Source organism: Trachymyrmex cornetzi, unplaced genomic scaffold (assembly GCF_001594075.2).
Source record: "Trachymyrmex cornetzi isolate Tcor2-1 unplaced genomic scaffold, Tcor1.1 scaffold73, whole genome shotgun sequence".
NCBI classification, from domain to species: Eukaryota; Metazoa; Arthropoda; class Insecta; order Hymenoptera; family Formicidae; genus Trachymyrmex; species Trachymyrmex cornetzi.
In genome coordinates, this window is record NW_017300059.1 from 1803377 (window position 1) to 1826432 (window position 23056).

Genomic DNA, 23056 nt, shown 5'->3' on the forward strand with positions numbered 1-23056 from the left:
GTGCATTCGTTATTTCTACTTCCCGTGCGAGAGATGAAAGGAAATGAATGTGCTGAATGCGAAAGGCAGAACGAAGTTTCCGGAAGAAATCCGAATTTCTTCGTTCGATAATTTCATTCTAAGTGTAAATTGCATTCCAGCTTTTCTCTAGCTAATTACGCACTATTGCATAGTTTCCATGATTCTTAATTTCGCACAATCGTTATCTTAATCGAATTTTGCACACTTTATCATCGAGATGGTGTCGATAAACATATCAGGAATTTTAAATCCATCAATATTAATACAATGAAAATTATACAGATATAATATCGTGCATTGAATTCACACTGGTATCTTTTTTAGAATGCATTATAACCATTATATTCTATTCTGCCTTCCTTTAAACTATCTGTCATTCTCAGACTTATTTTTTCAGAGTCAATTCATTCTTATCTTAGATATTTCTGTCTAGATGATAGGAAATCGTTAGTGCATTGTATAAACACATACACGTTATTTTATTCTTTGATTGCGAGAAATACAAAGTTGCAATTTGCACATCGCGATACATGCAACTCGAGTTTCTATCCCGTTGAGGTTTCGGTCTCGCGGTTGCATTTACCGTCAGTTTTATGCGAGATTCGATCGTGTAGGCAGTAGTTAGGGTAAAGGGGGGGAGGGTGGCGTGCTGGCCCGTGGACCAAGGTGATCCAGTGCGAAAGCGAGAGGCACACGCATCGAGCGAGGAAAGATTGACAGGAAAAAGAGAGAAAGAGGGACGAAGGAACCGACGTCGGTGCAAAGAACCAGGGGATCACGGGCGGATGATTGGGCCTCCACGTCACGAACGAAGTGGATCGTCTATCGGTGTACAAATGTCACGGCGATCGGTCGGTCGAGGGTAGACCACGTGGGACGGGGAGGAATACCTGGGCAATGAATAGCGATAATTAATGGTAATTAGTGTCGAGAAAAATTCGCGATGAGACTCGACGCGAGAAACATGCTGCTTGGAATTTATAATGAGGAAAAAAACGGATAAAAGTGACGAAATAGCGAACTATTATTAATTCAAATAAATATTCGTTTCGATTTATAGACGTTGAATATCATTAAATTTTGCGAGTTGTTTTTATTTATGGATGATCCAACGATATAAATGAATTTATATAATAAATTCAGTCTTTTTTGAATTTTCGATCTTTTTTTAGTTGTTTGAATTTAATTAAAAAAGAACAAAAACGCATTTATCGTACAAAATGATTAATTAAAAAAATCCTGACAAGTATTATTGTACTTAATTTGTAACTAATATTATACGTTATATGATATTATATATAATAATATACAATTTGCATGAGTTTTTATTGTCTAAATTCTTTAGAGTGGAATCTCATCGAAAATTGAGTTAGGAATAGAGTGGTTCAATTTTTAATCGTTAAGAGTGAAATTTCTTCAGAGTGACAATTCGCTCTAAAAGTTTTGGAGAGCAAGAGGTGTCTTTTTCGCCTGTCGTTTTCTCTAAAAGTCTGGTCGAAAAGTCGAGTGCGAATCCGTGACGAGCGGCCGGTCATCGAAATGGGTGTACGTATACCTGTGGGAATGTATTCACGGATACTCTCTTCGGTTGTTCAGCCAGTGGAACTGGGAGAAACTACCGGACACGTCGCGCATCTTGGGTAACCCGGCGTCATGTCGTAATACTCGCGCCAACGTTCGAGTGCAGTCGAATGTGTACAGTTGTATCGGGAACGATATATCTAGCATTAAAAGCTCTCTCGTTCTTGGTGAGTTCGGTGTAAACATGTTAAACAGGCTGACGACGGAAAAGCGACTCGCTCGTAATCGTGCGTGAAATAAAAACGAGCTATTAAAAATTGCACGAACCGTTATTTTTAAAAACGTTTTAAGGATGTGTCACATCTAAAAATATAAAAATTTCTATATTATGAATAATCTGAATAATCTGAATATTTGTATAAAATTTGAGCACAATTTTTTTATTGATTTAAAAGTTATTTATTTTTTTGGTTCGTCTTAATTCTTATGTAAAATTGCGTTTTGTATAATATTTATTTGCAAATTTGATGAAGAAGTAACGTTAAAAATTAAATCAAATTTTTTACATACTCGTATACTGATCGAACAATAATAAATATTCATGCAAAAGTTTTTGCATCCACTTGCTCGTTTAAGAATTATTGACCTAATACTGTAGAAAAATATGGCCATTTTGCTGCATAAAGCATTTTAAGCCAAATTATTTGTTTTGTTCTTTATAGCTGATTTCAGGTTGTGTTCACGGGCTAATATCAAGATTTTTTAATGATACTAGCTGATATTAACTTATTTTGACTGATTGTTTGACTGAACTTTTATAGCTGATAATGCATAGCTAAAACATTCTTAAGTTAACTATTGTAGGTATTACGAGTTTTAAAAAGTATACCATTGCGTAAATTTTTTAAAACTAGATTGATATTACTTGACGAATGAATGAATTATTTTGCATCTTATTGTTAGGAGGAAAAGTATTACAGTTCAAAATAATTTGAAAAAATTATGTCAGAAATAAAAATTATAAAATGTTATTCAATTTTTTGTTTAAAATCAATATTCACACACACACGCACTACGTAGAATAAGCAAACAAATATATAAACGTGGCTGTTATTTTAAGATGCTATTATAATTCGCATAAATTTATGAATATTTTCTATGCGGATACAATAAATCTCTGACGAAGATGGTGTAAAAAAAATTAATAACAGTATAAGATAACGATAAATTATTATAATAAAAAAATATCCTTAATTATGAAAATATGTTACTTATCTTGCCTTTTTCTAGGAAAGAATTCTAGGAAGAATGATGTTCACAGAAATCTATACAAACCGTTCACGATTTTGCTATTCTGCAGTTCGGAAAGTTTAAAGAAAATGACTCTCGGTCGTGTCCCGGCGCAGCGTTTATTGCAATAACAGTAAACCAATGGATAGAATCGGTTACTATCTCCCCCCCCACCCCCCCCTCCCCTCCCCCGTTCATGCCGACACCGATGTGCTTTTAACGATTTCGTGATGCCGGCGTGTTTACAAATTTTATAGCTGCTGTATCTCGCGGCGCAACCCGTTACAAGACCTGGGCAGAGAGAAGTGCGCTGGACGATAAAGTTATGAAATTTTATTCGTACAACCGGATTGCGATTATCTCCGTTATTATCTTTTGATTATGTTACGCAATCCGCGCCGCGCTAGCAGACGCATTACGTGCAATTATTCCGCCGAGATTACATTAAATGTGTATTGATGTACTTGAGATACTTGAATCAAACAGAAATGAAAAGTTCGAGGTCGCGAAAGAATCAATTTTTGCAGATGTTATTTTCATCTCAGAAGGTTGAATGAAAGGAAAGAGAGAAGTAAAAGGGATTATAAATAATTAGGTGCGTAATGTCTTAAAATATTCTTTTATTTATCTTATCTTCTTAAGAAGCGCGATAATCTTATTTTTCCCTAACGTTCATTTCTATTAAAGTAGATTAACTTTGATTTTGTGATTTAACTTACTATTTTATCCTTTTCTTGTATTCTAGAGATTAAAAAAAGCATAAAAAGTAAATTAAACCGAGATTAAGCTTTTTTATTTAAAAATACTTTTTTGTTTTTTGCATAAAGTCAATTTTGGACTACATCGCCATTTATTGTGGAAAAGGATTTCTAAATCTATAGAGGCAATTAGAAAAATACTTATTTGAAAAATAATTGGTAATAAAAAAGAAACAAACGACTTTAGGATCTCTTCAACTCGCTTGCATCCGAGATAAAAGCTCGTGTTCTCGCCAGCACCCGACACGTGCGTATCCGTGTCGACAGTCGCGGGGACGGTTCGACTTTGTAGCTTTGCCGCTGTCGTCGTCGCCGGGATGCTCCTACAGCGTGCAAGATGACACGGGGACAGGCCAACGGGAATCTCGGCGCGAGCAAGGACCGACCGACCGACCGCCCGCTCGCTGTTTGCGCGCCGCAGGTTGCATAACGGTCCGCAGCATCCAGTATGCAGTATCCAACGCTGGGAGAAAAAGGGACGGCGCGGAACCGACACGCGTATACAGGGTGTCCCGCTTCCTCCTGCGTCGAATCATTAATCACCGATGCACGGAATCTTCGATTTCACGATCGCGGTTCTACGCAACAAACATATCGAGGCTTTTATCATTTGATGTATTCTTTTGTTTAGGAGTTCTTTTGTGAATCAAGATTAAATTGAAATTTTTTGTTTAAGCACAGTTTATTCTAAATAACAAATAGTGAAAGTTTGTGTTTGTGAATAATTTTAAGCTTTTACTTGATTCTTCTTTCGATACTTTTCACGACACAAAAGCTGCCTGGAAATCTTGATTCTACACTGAAAAAAATGTACTGAATTCTAATAAATCATTCGTTTTTTTTTTAAGTAGTACTAATTAAATATTTACTAAATATAAAGATATATTTGTTTGATTCAGGAGCTATTAATTTAATTTAATTATTATACTTTTTCATCGAGTAAATATTTATTTACTACAAGTAAATGTTTAGATGGTATTATTTAAATAAATATTAAAATCTAGTACATTTTTTCTTAGTTTATCTATTAGAACACCCTGTATATGTATCGTTCAATTCTTGTCTCATCGATCACGTCAGAGTCTACCGCCCTGCGATTTCGAGCCCTGTGTTTTACGCAGATATTTTATGGAAATGAATTTTTTGGATTTATATTTTTTATTATTTTTCTGTAAGAGATTTTATAGAGAAATAATCATGAACCGTATAATCTTCGAAATGTATATATTCCGTGTAACGGTGAAAGTTCGCGTGAGACCTAATAGAAATGTGTCTATAATATTAATACTCGATTTGACCTAATAATCACGTAATGAATATAGTCACGTGTACGCTCATGCATAATACTTGTTCGTGCGATAACTAACCAGTTACTAATATACTTCGTTTTGCAGTTTTTGCAGATGTTGTCAGGCCACGCGCAAAATTACAGAGCCGTACGCCATGAACGGTCATCGCGAACTTGCTTACCTTGATGAGATCAAAATTGTGCTCGCGCGTACATTAATTCAACAAAGATCGCGATGACAGAGCACTATTACACGCGAATTGTATAAGAGCAAGTTACTTATTAATTGACAATACTCATATCGTAGTTGAGTAAATTGTTAGTTAATATTATAGCAATATACAGAGGCTTATGTTAATATTATTCAAAATAAGTACATTAAATATTGATGTGGATTTAATATGCGGTATTTATATAATTCTCATTATTTTACTGTTAATTAACCATGGATTTTAAATCCACATCATGACATTGTTATAATATATATTTAAACCAGGAATATATTATAAATCTACATCATGTTGGTGTTAATATTAACATCAACATGAAAATTATATGTAGATACTGCATGATGTTAAATCCGACACTTTTTAGAGTGTACATAAATTTAAGAAATTTGTATTAACTTAAAAAAGATATATAACATTTGCGAAGAATCTTCTATAATTTATAAAAATATACGGTTTGTATTTGCTCAAATCGTTTGTAATGTTGTAGAATTTTCTTAAATTGTCAGGTGATCGCGTTGTACTCGCTAATGCGTCGTTTGCTTAAATCAAGGTGAAATTGCACACTACAGTGTAGCTCGATAGATTCATTATAATTCACTGGCCCAGCCGACCAGAACTTCGCGACAGTTCGTTAACATGGGAAACGGTAGCTTGTGACATGGCGGAAAGCAAATTCACTGAAGTCACCTGTCTTTTTCAGACGAGGAAGACAGTGTTCATAAATACACGCTACAATTCTCTAATTATTCCTGCATGAATCGATGGATTAAAATTAATTCGTTAATAAAAACGTCTGAAAATCGTAACTTTGGATCCATATTAATTTTTTCTCGCGAAATAGAACAAGCCTATTCGTAGGAAATTGAGACTTCACAGATGATCGAAATTACACTCTGAAAAAATATTGATATAGATTTAACCAGACACGCAGTATCTATTTAATTTTTACCGTGTTAGTGTTAATATTAATAGTCGGTGTGAACTTAAAACCCCTGGTATTTATATCAACATCTTCATGATGTGATTTAAAACTTACGGTGTTAAATCCACATCATGTTGGTGTTAATATAACACCGACACAGAGAATTACAGGCACCACATGGTGTTAAATCCACACCAATATTTTTTAGAGTGCAGGATATAAGAGGTTGATGATCGTTAAGACGAATTCCATGAAGCGATAGCTGGTTGGCTCGTGGTGGACGATGGTCGAACGGTACCACGTAGAGACTCACATCCATCTCTCTCTCTCTCTCTCTCTCTCTCTCTCTCTCTCTCTCTCTCTCTCTCTCTCTCCCTCTCCTTTTCCCTTCCTCTTTTCTTCTGTCCTCCTCTTCGATCTTCCTCTTGGCGTTGCATGTTACACTCTTTGAGTCACTTTAAAGCCTTGTCTGCTGCTCTCTAAGGTGAGTTCTCTCCAAGGTCCGATTCCTGCGGCCACAAACGACTTCCTTCACGAAAGTAAGCGTCAACTGTTGTTTCCACCACCAGCTTTCCTCGGAACAATATCGTTGTGTAGCGACCGAGGTGTTTGTCTCTACTTTCAATTAATCTCGCCTCGAGTACGTTGAACCACCGTGCGGCTGCCTCCACTTGGTCGCCATGCACGTTGCGGCTAATATTCGACGAGATTAACGATACCTCTGCGAAGTGGAAGTCATTTTATGCGCGATTTATTAGAGTCGTTACGGCTCTGTTAAAATCGCATACCTTGTTATTTTTTCGATATTTATTATTAGCATAAATTTTTATCGATTATTTTCTCTTATTCTCATTTTTTTCTCTATATACTTATCTTATATATCTTGATTATTCTTTTCTGATCGTAATATAATAGCTCATTTTATTATCGCTTATTATTTTACATAAATTGAATGAATCAAATATTTTCGTATAAATTCAGTATATGGTATATAGAATCCGTTTATCTGCATTCCATTTACGAACAAGTTTTATGCTCAATTCCAAATGAAATCTGAACTTATTATTATCTGAACTGTAATTCGGATAATATGAGCTCGACTCCAGTTTTGTGAACGTCAGCTCCTATTGTCGGAACTAATAAGTACTAGTAGAGGGGAGAGTTAATGAACTTCTATTATCTGAACCATTATTAGAACTGTCTTGTAACAGAACCCTGATAAATTCAAATAAATGGAGTTCTACTGTATATCGTTTATCGCGCGAAGACAGATGTTTAGATTTCAAATTTATTTTATGGCTTTTAATTAAAAGTGGAATAGTATAACTATATATATCCAGTCAAGAGCACGTTCTTCACATAAATTGCATGCTTTTCCTTCAGTTTGCCATCACGGACGAATCCCAAGCCCGTTAAGTATATGGAGAAACGGTACGGTAGGAATTTCCGACGACATTAAATTTTCATTAGACGCAATTAAATTCGTATCACCTCGGTGACGAAGAGCTTGCGAAGGGGACAAGAGAAAGGACGCGAATAAAGTCGCCGTAGGACTATCATTAAAAGTTATACGTGTCTCGTCGTTGCTCAGCCACGTGTTAATAAATCCCTTCTGGCCGTAATAAAATTCATGAAAGCGTCCGAATTCATCGATTCGCATAATGGCGATCCTGGTTGCTGACTGGCATAAAGGACTACGGTATTCGCGAAATGCAGATGTTACTTGAAGCAGAACTCGACAAGGAAGAGCGTAGAACTTTTTATTGATTCGCGCGTGAAATGCCGGTATTAGCTTCTTAGATCCTTTTGAAGAGAATCAAATGCATTTCCACTGAAATATATGAAATGCAGTTATGTCTTGTAGTTTTATGAGTAGTAGAAGAAAATAGGAATTTTGAAAGTAAAAGAAATTGTAATAGAAATAAGAAGATTGCATTTAATGCTTATTTTTTTATATTAGTACAGCTCTTCCTTTATGTTATAAATTTATATTTATTATTAGTTATTTACATTTACTTTTATACTTCATAATACATCATTTATTCCTATAACATTAATCTATGCCGAGAAAGTAAAATGTTATTCGAATTTCTTCCTTTAAGAACTTTCCTTTACGAAATTAATTTTAACTATCACACTGGAAAATGTTTTTAAAACAATTATATTTAATTAAAAGTATACCTTGGCCAAAAATATTAAACACCAATATTTTTTATCTAAAATTTTGTTATACCTGTTATCTATAATATTGATTACTGGCATCATACAATTTCAAGAGTTCTGAAACAAAGAATAATTTATTTTTTAGCAAATGCTATAAATCAATTTTTAAGCTAAAACTTTAAATAATTGTTAATAAGGTTCTTAATATTTTTGGTGTATATATCTTTAATACTTCAAAGACGCTCGCTTTATGAAGGTCTACAAAATTCTGACTTATCAAATTCATTTATGTGCAACAATCTAATAATTCGATTCAAAGATTATAGTTTAAAGAAGAATGAAAATATCTCGGCTTGACCGTATAAAAAGAAAAAAAAGACGATGTGGCGAATCAAGGATCGAGCGGGATGACTCGTGACCTCGATGATGCTCGTCCTCGACGACTTTGTCCTTGGATAAGTTAATGATCTAACGAGCCACGTACCGCGCAATCCACGAAATCTTAATTCACATGATGCTACGTGTGATCACCGGGTTATAATGTCAGAAGGAAGTCATGTTCTTTCAACATCTTCAATTAGAAAGGATGAAACAGACTCACAAAAGCCAGGCTGAGGACTGCTGAGAAATTATAGTGAATTTATGACTGAAATAGCACAAAGGATATATAATATAACTACAAAATGGAGTTTCTCAAATACCGTTCCTTTTGACATCAAACATTTTAATATACAGCTTATACATATGTATACTAGAAATTATATACATTAGCATATTAATAGTAAGATTTTCTACTATTATGTAAATATAATTTTTACATGATTTTATCTTTGTTTAAAAACTTTTAAATTATATTTCTAAAATTCATTTTAACGAATATTATTACTTTGCAAAAGTTAATTTCTCTCGCAAATATCCCGATGTCGATACCGTGCGATTACTAAATGCAATTTCAGTTTCATTTTTTCCAAAAATTGACACGCACTGATAATGAAGATCGATATGCAACTTCGAACGATGTACGAAACATTTATCAGTACCGCTGAGCGCCACTTATTTTCTAAAATATCTATTCTGCGGGACGAAAGATAATTTATTATGACTCGTTCACGCCGATACTCTTACCGGAAGCCCGCAGCTGAATTAATACGTGGCTGAGAAATGGCGGACGAGCACTTAGAGAAACGCCATTTGTCATCCGGTTTATCGCGAAGGTTTTCCCGCGGGGGGGAAATTATAAATGCATTTTCATTAGCTCCGTCCCATTGTTGTATCGCAAATCGAGGCCGTATGGAGGCCTATTAAATCGCGACGATTCAGAAAAGAAAGGATGGAAAGTTGTAGTAGAAGGATCGCGTTCCTGGAGATTGCAGCAGGTCTTTCGTTTGTCTCGCGGGCGCAATCGTCACGCAATGCGAGAAAAGGATTGCACGTTGAATAAAAAAGGTGTAGCGAAAACACCTGCGAGGCCAAGTTTACACCTGCGAATATGACAGACATAAAGATTAAATGAATAGAAAAAAATAAACAAGAAATAATATAAGTGTATATATGTCGAAAGATTTATATGCAATTATATATATATATATATACCTATATATATAATTTTATATTATAATTAAAATAATCTTATAAAATTATAATTATAAGACTATAAATAAAAAAAACTTATTTATATATACTGATTATAATAAAGAAAATCACTTTTTTCATGTAATTTATAGTGAGGGGATCTTTATTAACAAAATTTTAAGTATTAATATTTTTATTAAAATATTTATTGTAAAATTTATTAAAATCAATTTTAGTGACATCGCCATTTAATCGGTCTTTACCATTTTCGTTATTATGGCTAATCCAAGTTTGATTCGAGAAAGCTATCGAATGCGTTGTCCAGATCCTACAGGATCATAAAAACGTAAATAAATGAGAAAATCGTGCGTAATTACAAGCGATAGGATCTCTTACTGTTCACAGCGCAATTGATTGATAAGCGTGAAATCTAATGAGCGTCAAGCCGGGTTACGCAAAATGCATCACGGAAACGACCCCAAGAAACGATAACGACAAAAAGCAGCTTTTATTCTTTTATTGCAGCTTACATTTTCTCCTTTTATATTGGCTTTTTTACAATATTATTATGTATCGCGATGCATTTGTACGCGAGAAACATATTTTTCAAATTGTGAAAAAAAGATCACGAATGAATGAAATGAATTGAATGGAGAGGGCACAACGTGTCCAATAACTGAATCAAACTTGATTGGATTAACTGCATAATAACAATAAAGGCCGATTAATCGATGGGGATGTCACTAAAACTGATTTTAATAAATTTTTACAATAAATATTTTAATACAAATATTAATACTTAAAATCTTGTTAATGAAGACCCCATTTATTAATTACATGAAAAAAGTGGTTTTATTATAAATCACCATTTGTGCGCATATTGTCGCGAATACTTTTTTTCAAATTGTGAAAGAAGAACACGAATGAATGAAACGAATTGAATGGAGAGGGTTTGATGAGAGAGTATTTAATCGACTCTTGTCACACACGAGAGGGAAAACACGAGGATTGAATCCGGGTGAGAGCGATCGCCTGCGCGCGCCTCTTCCTTTTGTTCTCCAGAATATACAGAATAGTCTCATTATATATTGCGGTCTCGTGAGGTTACCGAGTAAACCGAATCGCGATGCTTAAATATCGGAGCAACTGGCGATTAGCAAACTCGACGAGTATAATATCCACCACGTTTGTAACGAAAAGAAAGGAAAAGGAGTATAACAATTGTATAACAATTGACCAGAAATTATTAACGTCTTCCTGATAAATACAAATAATTCTACCTGCACTTTCGTAAGCTGATGTAAAATTTATGATATCGCGTGCTTGAAAAATATGCTCGTGGCTCTTTTGGGAAAATATACTTGATCACGTCTATAATTAAATCCGTCTGGCTTGACGCGCGGGTGATTCAGCTTCGCGAGGCGAGAAGGACTTGCGGCGGCATAACGCGCGGTAGGGCCGCTTACACTTTTCTCTTATGTAACGTAGATTGGAGTTTCTGCTCGGTGTAGCGTGCACACACAGCAGACCGCCCCCGGAGAGCAAAACCGACGGACGAGGAGGCGCATTGTCTCTCAGTCGCGTTCGGTAAACTTATTCCCTTTGTTCGCCGGACAGCCAGAAGACCAGAATCCGAGACGATCCCCGAATTTCCTTCTCTAACACACGTGACACTCTACTAACTTCGATAATGACCGTTAACCTTTCGCTGCCGATTGTTGTACGTGATATTCGTGGCATTTATGGAGGATAATTGTGCGCAACGAAACGAATATTTTACTTATCGACTTTGCAAATTCTCTTTCTTATTATGTTAGACTTTGTAATTATTTTAAGATTATAACAAACTTAAATTCTTACATAATGGAATTATATAAAAGTTTCGAAAAATTTATATAATCATATTGTATAAATTTTTTTGCTATGAATTTTATTGGATATTTTATTAGTTATTTAATATTAATATTAGAATTTTTTGTTACTTAAAGATTGTTTTAGTGCTTATACACAAAGGACTATGCCCAATTTTATAGGAGAATTTGGACCCCGGATGAGCAACTTTGAGACATGCCTAAAATTTTAAGGTATCAAAAGAGAATAAAAAATTCCATAAGCCCAACTTTATAGGAGAGGTTTCCTGAGTGCTAAAACTATCTAAAGTTCGCTATTATGACTATGTACCACTAGTCTTATCCAATTTCTCCGCGGTGACGGCGGTAACGGATTGTTTAAGACATTGAAGTAATATCTAAATGTATTTGGTACAGTTCGTTAATCCGGTTGACAGTTAATGATCTTTTTTACTTTTAAAGAGTTCCGAAGCTGAGGAAGCTGAAGATCGATAAGGTCCATATATTGGCCACATTTCAATTAGGCAATTAAAACCTTTTGTTTTACACTTTGAGTGTCTCTCTTTTCTCTTCATCGATTAATATATATCACTTATAACTATTCATTTGGGGTCCAATAAAGGTTTTAGATGCCTTCGTCAAGATTGAACATATTCCAGATATTAGATGATTCGAGAAATCGAATAAAATCAGTCCTACATGGTACACAATACATAGTCATAATAGCGAACTTTGAACTGTAGCACTCAAGGGGCTCATTTTACAAAGTTGTGCATATGGAACTTTTTAATCCTTTTTTTTATGCTCTCGCTAGGTTTCAATGCTGTTCAGCCGAGGCTCAAACTGGGCATAATCCTTTGTATATAAAAATTTGTAAAAATCATAAAAGGTTCGGAGTTTGAGTTTTACTCACGATGTTAATTGATCAAATGTGTGAAACGGAAATTTAATTTGGCATTAATTTAATTTCGCTCAGTTTATGCAAATAGCACAGTCTAATAACTAACGCATCCGTCAAAATACATTTGTGCAACCGTAACGCCCATGAGGAAATGCGATAACGTGGTATTTAATTCTCTTCCGGACAATTAATTTTCCGAATAAAACGTGAATGTTATCTTTTTTTTTTTAATATCATATTACACAAAAAATCTCATACACTAAAAAAAATAATAAATTTTAATAAATATTTGAATAATTCCAAGTAAATATTTACTAAATGTAAACACATTTATTTGATACAAAAACTATTAATTTTATTTAATTAATTATCATTTTTTTATTATGTAAATATTTATTTACTGTAAATAAATGTTTATTTATAATACTGTTCAAAGAAATTTAGTAAATTTTTTTCAATATGCATACTTGTACATAACAATGCACTTTTTATTTTTAATTTTTTATCTTTAGCAAGTAAATCTTGGAAAAGAAATCTTTAGAGTCTATTTTAGAAATTAATTTGAGTTTAAAAAGAATCTCTTATGATGTTAATAAATATTCAAATTGCATGAAAAAGTGTCAAGGAAAACGCGAGAAAAATCGGAGCAAGTTGATCGCCTTGTAACGTCATAATTCTCGTATTTATTATTCATCTCGCGTATTGTTGTCTGTTTCTTTCTTTTTCTATGCTAACTCGGAGATAGTACAAGCGCACTCAACGAAAGTGACATCATATTCTTCGGGCAAAGAGCCAATTCTCATTGACTCTTATACCGGTTTCCTCCTCGGGCCGGCCAGAGAACCTTCGCTGCGATCGTCAGATTAGGTCGTAACCTTAAGAGAACGAGTTCACACACGCCTTTTCTGATCTTTTCTTATTCTGATTTTAATAGACGGATAAGTAGCGATCGATGTGTGCTGTCGTCTTTCTGAGTGACCATGAATATCTTACTATGAATACCTTATTAACATCATACAAAAAAATATTTTGCTGCTCCAGCTAGAATTATCGATGTTTTTTGTATCTGATAGAAAATTATGTATCGGAGAATTTATGCAGAGAATTTATGGCACAAATCTAAAGTCTATGTCTGTCAACTATGTATATGATTAGATACAATCCAATATCGCAGTACTTGCTAAAGATTTATCTATTTTAGCTAATTTTTCATACGTAGATAATTTTCGCTATAAGGAGAGGAAAAAAGAGACTGATATTAAAAAATCCTTTTGAGAGCTAAAAATTCTAACAATATACTTAATTTTGATTGCAATAAACCTTCCCATGTATGTCACATATCATAGTAATAACATGACAAAATAACCCTTTTTTGCAAATTGAATTGCAAATTTTTTAAAATTATGAACGTGATGGAATAATCTGAAAAGTGCATTTGTATTCAGGGTCCAGAAAGACTATAAAAAAATTGTTTTGTTCCAGTGCTTGAAAAGTCATATTGTTGAACAGTGTAATTAGCTTCCATAATTAGCTTAATTATTATGACTTAGTCACGCAAATTAAGTAGGTATCGCTGAGCGGGGTACACTTGGCGACTCGAAAATGCAGGATTCATTTATTTTACATTAGTTGATTATTTAGTTGTTTAGCAGGATAAGGGTATAAAATAGGACGCTTCAGAACGATCAGTTTCCTTTTAATAACAATTTTATTAATTAATTTAGAGCGAGCTGTTTTTCGAAATTTTTCTTCATCCATCACATTTCTTTTTGCCATGAGACGCAGGAAGGGCTCTCACCTTTCACCCGAGGTAACTGTACAATGTAGAGAAGTCAGAGAACTGACTATAACACACCGATAGAAGCGAACAGCTGCTACAAACGCCGTAATCAGCCACGGTTTGGTTACGTGTCGGCAACGGCGAGTCGAGTAACTGATAACGCTAATAACGGCATCGTAATAAATACGCGGCATGTAGGAGTAGCGACGCTACTCCCACAATTAATTGGTATCAGAATGAGGGAATGGTCTCTCGACCGTTGTAAATATTGTTTTATACTGAACATGGATCTTTCATCTGCAAAATTAAGGATGTTGTGACCATACAATATCTGCTAAAATCAGTCAAACAGTCAAACAGCCAAAATAAACTGATATAGTAAAAAACTTTTAATGATATTAGCGCTGCAAAACAATTGTAAAATAAATCAACAAATAATTTCTTTACAATTGTTTTATGCATCGAAATGATTATATTTTTCTGTAGTTTTAGATCAATAATTTTTAAATAAGTGAATCCAAATAAACTTTTACATGAATACCTACTTATTATTGTTTGATTAGTATATGTATAAAATTTGATTTAATTTGGTACTTCCTCATCGACTTTGCAAATAAGTATTACAAAACACGATTTTACACAAGGATCAATAAAAACAAAACAATTAAATAACTTTTAAATCGATAAGAGAATTGTGTTGAAATTTTACACAGTATTCATAATCTCTTTAAAAAAGAAAAAGTATACGCCAAATACATAAAAAAGGTATCGAAAAGGAATATTACGTTCCTCTTAATAAAAAACGGATACGAAATAAATGCAATTAACCAAGTATTTCATAACAGAAGACACAGATAGATTCCAAATGATTAAAATGGTCAGACATTGCAATACGAATTAATAAAAAGATTATTATATACAATATTCTGCAGATATATACAATGCATAAAAACAATAATTCAACAAACAAGAGATGTTAATTGCTTACTAATCTTGTAAATTTGTTATCTATAATATCTAAATATTATAATATCTCAATATTATTACATGTTGTTTCTCGATAATTTATATTAAGTCTATTATTTGTGAGTATATTTTCGTGTTCCACAAACTATGTAACTACATAATTATGTATATATTATATATTTATATATAAAATGTCTATTATTTTTATATTTTAATTTATAATGCGAATACTATGTTGCGATAATATATTTTCACAGAAGTGCAATTAATGTGACTCGGGCACACCAAGTTTTTTTTTTATTATAATCCAGTTGACTATTTTAGTCACTCTCAATCTATCTTATGTGTCTTGCGTTATGAAATACTTGGCTAATTACATTTATTTCGTTTTTTATTAAAAGGAATGAAATATTCGATACAATTCTTTATACAATTGGCGTATATTTTTTCTTTTTAAAAGAGATTTTTTTAGGGATTTCATTGTTTTTTGTAAATTTTTGAAAACAACGTCGTTGACGCCCGGCGTCGTCGTCTTCGCCCGGCGTTACCAGACGTCGTCACCCGGTGTCACTTCATGAGAAAATTATCGATAGGGTAAACTCGGGTATGATGGCCATAGTTTTTTAAAATGCAAAACACATACATTTATTCTTGTTACTTTTTGAACAATATTTGGGATATTACTTTCATTGAAGCTTAAAGTAACAAATACTATCGAAATTAAAGAGAAAATACTTAACAGAACTTTAATCTTATCAAAATATTATAAAGTATGCATTGGACATCTTATCTGATTTTTAGGGAAAAGATGGCCATGATATTTATAAATAAATAGTGAAAATAAAAGTATTAATTATAGGTAACATTGCAATTTACGTACCTTTATTGTGTATGTAATATTGATTATGGTAGCTTAACTGTAATTTATTAGATATTATAACAGACACGTGCAAAACTTTGCAGATAGTCGAAAGAAAAAATATTAGATAATAATTATAATATTGTTATTTTGAACAGCGTACTCATATGAACTACTATAAATATTAATTATCTTCAAGAATGACTATAAAAATGCACCATTTATCAATTATTGGAGAAATTATGGTCTATGGCCATCTTTTCCGTATGGCCATAATACCCTAGTTTACCCTATTACACTTATCGACTTAGCGATTAATTTTCACAACTCAACGTCGAACGGTTCTGTTTTCGTGCTCAGACTAACAGTTCGATCGCATCCGATCAGGGTCTTATCATGGATCATTTCGGAATGAATTCCGATCGGAATTATTCCATTTTTCCGAGAAAACATAATAGAAATCTAGAGAATAATTGAATGATTCCTAGAATCCATTCCGACTTATTCCATGATAAGGTGTCCTATATCGTTAAATCAATAATTAGGCGTATAGTCGATAATCTCACAGAGTAAAAAGTGGGTTCTCAATTCAACTCTGATTTACCCTGTATATATATATATATAAATTTAAAAAATCTACTATTTTGTTATATATACTAAAAACGTGTCTAGATACATTGCGTTATTTATTCTTATACACTTTCATCATGTTCAACTTTCCAAAATAATGCAAATAAAAAATTTAAAATATATTTCATTAGTCATTTTAAATTATATATATATATGGAATTAATTACGAATTATATATATATTACATATGTGTATGTAATTTTATTACCTACATATATATTATACACGTATAATATATATGCGCTCACGCATACATATATGTATGTATATATAATATAATACATGTGTTACTTCTATGAACTATTTATGGCATACTTATATATGATAAGGAAAACAAACTAAGTAAATATTATTCAAATTTTAATATTAGAATATTAATTCACCGTTAATTTTAATGATTAATTCTTAAAACTATTCGAATTCTTAAATTATGATATATTATATTTTACAATTATGTTTCTATTTCCGAAGTTAATAGCACAGATTTAAATTAATAAATTTTTTAATTTAGTTTTTCGGACATTAATATTTGAATTATTCAAATAATTCGAATATTTTTGAGTAACAATAATTATTTCGAATGATTTGAATATTACAATCTTTGGAAATTTATAGTTCTATTACAAACATTATATCAGATGTATAAAAAATGAATATATAGAAAGAATTAAACTATTTGTGACATACATAATAATTAATAAACGGTATGGCTTATTGAAAAGTTGATATTTAATTCGTCAAACGTGGCAGTTCATTCAATAATTTCAGTTGACAATTAGTTGAATCTGCTCTCTGATGCTTCTTCACATATTATTTTCAAAAATTGGAATCTTTACTGTATCCTATTCAAAATTGAATCTGCAAATATAAACGAAATAAATAATAGATAAAAATGTTGGAATATATAATTGTGATTGGTACTACAAAATTAAAACTAGAAATTTAAAATGCCTATTACAGTCGAAGCTGGATCTTCGTTGCTTTATAAATAATTCAATCTTGAATTACTAATATACACTATATATGTACTTGCATATATATCATATTGTACACTGAGAGAAAAGTGTTTGGTATTTGTAACTATAATTACATATCGCTATAATTATGATTATTACTCCTATAATAATAGTAACAGTAACTATGCATATAGTTCTACCAACAAATGTATATAGTTGGCAACCTAAAATGACTATAATTATAGTTGTTATAACCATAAAATAGTTGAAATTACCATAAAAATGATTCAAGAGTAACTTGTAACTGTAACTTCGTTACAAGTAACGAGTTACTTCCATTCCCTGCCAACTATATACATTTGTTGGTAGAACTATATGCATAGTTACTGTTACTATTATTATAGCAGTAATAATCATAATTATAGTGATATGTAATTATAGTTACAAATACCAAACATTTTTCTCTCAGTGTAGTCTTTTTCAAACTGCGCGCCGAATTATTTTTCCGGATTAAATAAACGCAATTAAAACTACTCTAGTAATCTAATCGCGAATTGAATTGACAAGCAATTTAGTAATTTTGATCCTATCAAGCATCATATATTATAAAGATGTTAATATATTAAAACTGTTAATAAAATTATTGCGAAAAATATTACCTCGGCCGGGACTTGAACCCGGATCTCTCGTAAACCGTACGAGCGTCCTAAGTCATTAGACCACCGAGGCCTTAGTAATATTCTTCGCAATAATCGGTACACTAAGGAAACAACGTCTTTCTTTCAGGCGACGTAATTGTCAATTTAATTCGCGATTACTAGAGTAGTTTTAATTACGTTTATTTAGTACGGAAAAATAATTCGGCGCGCAATTTGAAAAAGACTACAATATGGTATATATGCAAGTACATATATAGTGTATATTAGTAATTCAAGATTGAATTATTTAAAAAGCAACGAAGATCCAGCTTCGACCGTAATAGGCATTTTAAATTTCTAATATTGATTGTGTTTCTCACATATACGGTCTAAAAATAAAGATATTGTTAACAAAATTAAATTTCTCACTCAAGCACATTATTATATAATCGTATCGCAAAAAGCTGGAATTTTTATTATTTAAATATTTAAAAATTGAATTATTTAGTATCAAATTATTGGAAATAAAAAATGCTTGACTAAAAATTATTCCGACAGATGAATAGCCATCAGTTGGTAAATATTTAAGTACTAAGTATATTGTAGTAAATTTGTATCATGTGATTTTGATATTGATTAAATGGAATTACTTAATTGAAATATTGATATATAAAATGTATAAAACACACCTTTTAAATATATATCAGGGTCACATTTTTGTATTTTATTTGATAAACGAATAAATACTAAATATTAGATTTCTTATGTGTTCGTTTTATATGAGTGCGTACTAAAAGAGCGATTAAAAGAAGATAAAACATAAGGATTTGTAATATTTACCGTCGTCATTTTTTTCGTTTTTTGAAATGCGAATATGTCTACCACTCTGATGAGAAGTTACTCGTTTTCTTCCGATTGATGATTCGTGTTCATGTCAATTCCACCAGTATTAAAAAAAATTTTTTTATTTATGCCATGTTTGTACAAGTGCTTCGCTAAATCACCTACTTTATGTTTAAGTACGTGAAACTTCTTACAACAAATCTTGCATCGTATTGTGTCATTTAATTTTGTGTTATTCAATATGAAATTTTCCGATACCCACGAATGTTTGAATCTGTTTCGTATTCTCTGGATTATTTGTTGATGTTTTTTTATCATATGTCTCTTTAAATGGGATATATTATGTGCATGTGTAATGAAAGTGTTACAAATTTGACATTTTGCAGAATATCTTCCTTCTTTTGTGAAATATTTCCATATTAAACCACTTTGGTTATTTTGTTTGTTTATTTCTTTTTCAGGCAATATTTGATGAGCATAAAATAAATGTACTTTTAGTGTGTTATAACTATTCCTAGAATAATTTTTACGGCAAATGTTACATTGTATCTTACGATTCTGCATTTTAACATAATGCCAGATCCAACTTTCATTTTTCCTGTTTTTTTGTATGTTATTTTCGTCGGTACTTTTTTTATTTAAGCCATGCTTGACCAAATGGCACGCTAAATCATCTATATCATTCTTCAATACGTTAAACATATAACAACAAATCTTACATTTTACATCTTACTTTATCATCTGATGTGTTTAATATGAAATGTGCTGATATCCAAGAATGTTCAAATTCTTCATGTATTTCTTCTATTATTCGTGGATGTTTACATTCCAGATGCCTCTTTAAAGTTTGTACTAAATATCCACTTGATAGAGATGTATCACAAATCTTACATTTAAAAATGTATCTTTCTTCTTCTATGAAATAACGCCATATCGGGCCGTTTCTGCAATCCATGTCTTCATCATGAAATATTCCATGAACACGAAATAAGTGTACTTTTAAACGTAATGTGTTATTTGTAGTATGAGAACAAATCTTGCATTGGATTTTTCCAATTCCTGAAGAATTGTAATATTGCCGTATCCAACTACTTGTTCTATTTTGTAGTGCCATAACGTCTGCACAGTAACTCAGAGTGTGTATTACTAAACGTGACAATGTTTATATCGTAGAGATATGTTCGGCGAAAGTCGAAGAGTGACATGTGAATTTATTTTGAATAGAAATATTGATGATTTGAAAACTGATAAAGACTAAAGCCGAGAACACAGAATCCTATGTAAAGCATAACGCATATAAGGCATAAGAAAATCCAACCACAGTCCTTTATTTCATGGAAAGGAAATAAAGGACTTTGATTGGTTCATTTTCTTATTTATTGTACATTATGCGTTATGCAAATGTTTGTACTCTTAACTTAAAGCATTATGTCCGATATAGAAATACACACGAAATGTCGGACGGAGAAAGAATTGTCCAGTCGCATTGGTCATGTGACTAAATTTATCAAATGTGATTTGTTATTTCTCTTTATGTCTAAGATCTCGGAGCGGTTTCTCGTATCATGGACACAAAGTTTAACATTCAAATCGTATTGCTCATCTATCTGTAACAATCTAATCATCGTAATTAAGATAATTCACATTAAAATATGTCTTACACATCCAAAAAAAAGTGAACATTTTTTCTTTTTACATTTAATGTTGTGAAAGTGACTGAAATTGTCAACTGGATTATAGTGAATAATTTGTACTATATAAATACGTATATGTATATATATAAATTTCAATTATTTTTATATTTTAATTTATATTTCAAATACTGTGTTGGGATAATACATTCACAGAAGTGCAATTAATGTTTCCCGAGCGCGCAAATTTTTTCTTTATTATAATCCAGTTTTAGTCACTTTCCATCTTTCTTATGTGTCTTGCATTATGAAATACTTATCTAATTGCATTTATTTCGTATCCGTTTTTTATTAAAAGGAACGTAATATTCGATATCTTTTTCATGTACTTGGTGCATTTTTTTTAAGAGGTTTTTTTTGAAATTTTACTGCTTTTTGAAAATTTTTGAAAACACAACATTGTCGACGCCAGTCTCTCTCTCTCTCTCTCTCTCTCTCTCTCTCTCTCTCTCACATGTACATCGATAATTATTGTACATTTATATGCATTAATGTTCACTTATATTGCTAATTTTAATGTAATATTATTTGAACGAAGGCATTGTGAGAGGCAGCTTAATGAACATAACATTTTACATGTATGTGTCACACGTACGACTAAAATAATCTGAAAATCTGAAATAGTCCTTTTCGAAATTCGATCTCCAGATCTCGGTGTCGGCTGCACCAATTTTATTCGGACTGTTCGCAATCAAAAGATTACACCGATAACATTATATAATAAAATGTTTTTAGATTTTTTATTGCAGTTTTAGTTTCTGAGTAATTTTAATCTAATATTTATTGATGTCAAAACTGCAGATAAATCTAATGGTACACTGAAAGAAAAGTTAGGCTAAATATGGCATACCATTTTTAATTATTTACAGCAGCCAATTTTTCGGTATGTTAACCTATCGAAATCCTATATTGATATTGCAAATAGGCTAAAAAAATTGGCTGCTGCAGCCAGTCAAAAATGCTATGCCATATTTTACCATCTAATTTGCTGTAGCAGCCAATCTTTTCTTTCAGTGTTACGTCGCGAATTTGGCAACGGCACGAACATATACGCAATGATGTTCACACTTCAAGCGGTCAAGTGCTCGTTTTGTATCTTTATGCACTTGGCGTCGGGACGCTACCGCGTTATTGATAAACAATAGAATAATCTATGAAATTTTTATATTTTTGGTATTATTTTTGACGTGACACATACATACATCTCCTTAATTTTCTTGTAATTATTCTACCAATTTCCAGTAAAGTAAATTCTTTCAAATTCGTAATATTTAATATTAATATTTAGCTTATTAACGTTTTTATAAAATAGATAATTAATTTAAATCGCGTTAGACGTTTTCTTATCGTTTTAAGATGTTACATTTCTAAATTAAAAATTTTAAGGTGTCGTGCTATTAGCAAGTAGAAAAGAGATTAACACATAAAAAGAGATGCTGTCTCTACTATTAATTTGAAAATAAGCATGTCGGTTCTGACTTTTCACCGCATAATTAACGCGACATCGCGTTTTGCTAGCTATATTAGAATTTAACGGTGAGAAAGAAATTGCGGCACAATAAAACGCAATGAGAATCCTAATGAACTTGTTGGAGCAAAAATGTAATGAGAAAATGTTATTAACGTTAGCTAACCGAGCAATTATTTCTACATTTAGTTTACGAATTATAAAGTATTAACTGTTACAATTATCATTGATCGTGCAAGATTATAATTCATAATTTATGGTGATTTATTCATTCACTAGCTAAGATTGATTAATATTGGAAATTATAAAACTGTAAAAATTAGAAATAAGTTACACCGAATTTTTGGCAAAATCGATTTTAAATTAGAGAAAGGACAATTTGCAACGTTTGGCAATCACGTCCTATATATCACAGGAATAAGATTATTATCCTCGATTTTTTTTCCCAACCGCAAATTACGTCTTCTTGCGAAACTTTACCGAACGGATCATTAGCTTCGAAATCGATGCGTACAAAAATCTCGGGCGTATCATCCCATGGACGAACGTGCGTGCTGGAAATGACTGAAGCTGCGGAAAGAAAGAATTGACTTACGTAAGAAATCGCGATTCGATGCATTTATTCTGAAACGCGCGCGCCTTAGCCATTCACCGCGGAAGCGAATTTATCTGGAAATCCAACTTCGAGCGATCGTCCGGCTGTATCGAA

At 32.2% G+C, this 23056-nt stretch overlaps 2 protein-coding genes across 2 annotated transcripts in view; both read left to right on the forward strand.

Annotated features, from left to right (window-relative positions):
• LOC108767875 (glutamic acid-rich protein) overlaps positions 1–23056 on the forward strand; it is a 55908-nt gene that overhangs the window by 21072 nt on the left and 11780 nt on the right. The window lies entirely within an intron of this gene.
• Positions 1–23056, forward strand: part of LOC108767877 (uncharacterized) — a 47969-nt gene that overhangs the window by 9364 nt on the left and 15549 nt on the right. The window lies entirely within an intron of this gene.